Raw genomic sequence first — 3,824 nt, forward strand, 5'->3', positions numbered from 1 at the left:
GTCGCTATGCTGAAAAGACTTGTCATATCAGCACCATTACATACAGTGTCTGGGGACACCATCTGCAAATCCGTACATGACAAATTCTGCTTCTTTGCTGTTGATATTTTTTTTTTTTTTTAAAGGGAAGAATAAGCTACTAGTAGATTTGGGTAAAATAACCTTCACTATAATCAATAAATCTGTGGCACTGAACTGGGATTATTGGTAATGAAGATACTTAGATCCATTGTTTTCTTATTCTGTTTAGAGGTTGAGTCCATAAACTTTTATGAGCTATAGTTTAGATAATGTTAGGAAATAGCTCGTCTGGAACTAAAATTATCTCATTGTTTGAAACAGGCAGGGACAGGTTTTGGTCTTTTCTGCACTGGTCTATTTGCTATAAAACAGATCTTATCTTTGAAGTATGATGGAACTGCATGTTAAATTTCTGATTTTATACATGGAAATACAGTAGATCTGGCTTCTTGATGACTGTGGCTGAATGTGAGTACAATAATTAATGATCTAGTTCATAAGAAGAGAGATCTATGGGAAAAAAAGTTGAAAGAATTTATATTTTGTTGGGGTTTTTAAGAGATTCTTAAATTTATCTAGGTGAGTATCTTTGATTGTTAGAAATTTATTTCCTTTGACGTATTCCCATCACAACTTTGATCAACTGCATTCTGGAGGCTGAGTGTAAATTCATTTATGAAGTAAAGCAGTGACAGAGCAAGACTACAATCCAGGTTTTCTGCATTATCCATCTGCCTTGACTTCTAAGAAGCAAATGGTGACTTATTATAGCCTTTTTGGATTTACATAGGTTTATAACCTAAGTCCATGCAAGTCTCCTTTCCAATAGCCTAAAAAAACCTGTTTACTTTTTAAAAGAGCATGTACACTATCAGCAAACTGAAATGTGCGCTATGTATGAATACTGCTAACAGGAGACAAGTACACTTTCTTCACTGATTTTTTTTTTTTCTACTAGGGTAATATACTTAGTATCTTCTGGTCAGTTATAGTTAAAGCAGATGATTTTTATACAGTGTTGTTATTTTTTTCAGTACTTGGTAAAATTTATTGTTGCTGTTGGTAGCTGAATCTCAGGGAATTACCATTCCCATGCAAAATGATGCTCTCAAAGAACAGTATTAACTGTCGTAGATCCATGGTTTTGGGCAGTCATTCTTAGTAGGAGTTCACACTGTGTTCAGACAAGTTCAGTGTTGTTTGCATTGACAATGTACCAAGTGAGTACTCCACCCAAAAGCAGAGCTGAGTTCTTAGAGAGAACATTGCTGAACAAAGGCACAGTCAGGAAGGAGCTGGAATTTGTGATGTTCAGAACCATTGTTAGTCCCACCATCTTCATCCCAGAGCCCCCAGATTTTCAAATTCAGCACTTTGATTCAGGCTGTTAACTGATGTTGTTTTCAGACAAAGATTATTTTTTTTCCTCTTCTGTCAAGAACTGTTAAAAGAATTCAGCTCTCTTAGAAGTGCCTCCCTCCTGCTATATATTTCTTGAGTTCTTGGCATAAGGGAGAAACTATTTCTAGCTATTAGAGTAGCTGTGTGAATTGGGAAAGCCTCCAATTTCCACAAATATGTTTAAAGGCTTCAAAAAGATCCAGATTTCCAAATAATTTTTACTCTTTTGTTTGGTCAGCTGTCAGTATTTGATAAATAGGGTGGGACTATTGTCAGTTTTTAACACCTCAACATAAATATTATTCTTTCTACATTGTAAAAATAGTATATGAAATGCAAATGGAGTGCTTTATTCTGAGGTTTGGTAGTAACAGAAGCAAGTGATAAAATCTCCCTTGCCTCCATACAAAGGCATAGAGAGGGAGGAAAATGTTACCATTGGTAACAGTCTTCCCTGCTGGGAAACAAAACAGCAAGATTCCTCACTCCTCCCACCTACAGTCATGTCCCAAGATGGGTTCTGTTTGTTGTGAAGTGTTTGAGTAAGAAACAGCAAGGTGTGACTATTAATTCAAACTGGATTATCAGTGAAATCTTCAGTAACAGAGTCCTTATCTCCAGCAGCACATCACCAGGACCCCTTGAACTGCTCTGCAGTCATATATTGCAATATAAAATCAAATTACTTCTGGAACTTTCCCTATATTCGGAGAAATTGCTCCCCAAAACCCACCATTTGGCATTGGCTTGCTGGATGGAGCAGCCTGCCCTCTCCGTGGTCACTGACTATGGCAGTACCCTCCTTTACAAAATCAAGATGGATGTAATGAGCATCAGGAGGAGACCTGGATGTCACTTCCCAATCCTCTGTTCCAAAATGGTTTCCCATGACTTTAAATCTTTAGAAACAGATCACTGTGTAAATGGTTTGACATAATAGCTAGGAGATACTACTTTTTTAACTGAAGGAGAGAAGGAGAGTGTAAGATGGCTCAGCCACAGTCATGTTGAGTGAAAGCTGAGGTTAACTCACAAGGAAGTATCAGCACCACTCAGCCTGGCGTGCCTCAGCAATGTTACTTTTTTGTTGGTGGCTAGATTAAGCCACCACCCACACAAAACAAAGGGTAAGGAACAGAGCCAGTTTATTCAGGAGACTTTCAAATCTAGCATTGTTTTGGATTTGGCTTTGGTCCAGTGTAAAATGCGTTTTGTGTGTTCCTAGAGCTGCCCTGTAGAGAGGACCCCGAGGTAGCCGCAAATGGCTCAGTTATTAGAATCGTAGTTTGCCAGTTACTCTGTAAACGAGTGTGAGTAAATCCAGGAAGAAACACAAATAACAGTACAACGTTACTCTGTCCAAAACAGAGAGACTGCTTTATCGTTAGTTAAAACTAGTTCTTCTGCAAATCCTTTACTAAGATTACTGTTAATGGGTTTCAACTGCCATCAAGAAAAGTCAGATCTCAAAGCCCGTTGCACCCTTCTCCTTGCCACCACACATAGTAGTGCTCCACTGAGAACTAGGAAGCTGAGCAATCTTGACTTACAGACTGAAGGACAGTTTTAGTGCACTTGAAGCACATCATGTTCATGTACACTGATTCTATTCCTACTTTGTCTTAATTTTCTCAATAGTCACAATAGAGCAATGGTACTGTCTTTGTTCATGAAGTTCTCTTGAGATCTAATGATAGGTAGTACGTATTTCTAAATAGGTAGGACCTTTCAGACTGAGACAAATATCCCATCAGTTGCAAAGAGTTCATCTAATAGACAGATTTTCTTCATACTTAATGGTATGAAAAATCAAATTGAAAACAAAAGGTAGAGATGGAAAGATTCCCTCTCAATGAACACAGACTACATGTGTACCTGAAGGGGTTGCACTGAAATTGCCCTTCAGCTTCTGTGAATCAAGGTTGTTCAGTCCCCTCTAATTCCAAACGCCAGAGCTATCACTGCTAGACAGGAGTAGGGTGTAAGGATTGGGTTAGCATTTAAACTGGACTTTTTCAGACAGGGGCTGAGACACAGATGACACATTATCCTGAACAGTTAAATCCTGTATTGTACTAATTCTGTTGGAGTATTGGGCTTCAGTCTAACACTTTCTCTGGCCTAGTAACTCACATATGCCTTGCAATATTTGCCTGGTTATTTTAATGTGGTCTGATTCTGTTAGAATAAGTCTACTAATTCTATTTGAATTAGTAGCAGCTACAGCTGAGAATTTGAAGTTGTTCAAAGGGAAGAGGCAAGATATTAATTTTCATTAGTTTATTTCTATTATTTCTAGATTTTATTATTTGAGAAAACCGAATAAATAATGATTTCCTTCAGGAAATATTTGCAGCCTTTGCCATTTTTATATCGTGTGCTAAGATATTAAAGGTTACTAT

Source organism: Athene cunicularia, assembly GCF_003259725.1.
Source record: "Athene cunicularia isolate RWA chromosome 14 unlocalized genomic scaffold, athCun1 chr14_part1, whole genome shotgun sequence".
Lineage (NCBI taxonomy): Eukaryota > Metazoa > Chordata > Aves > Strigiformes > Strigidae > Athene > Athene cunicularia.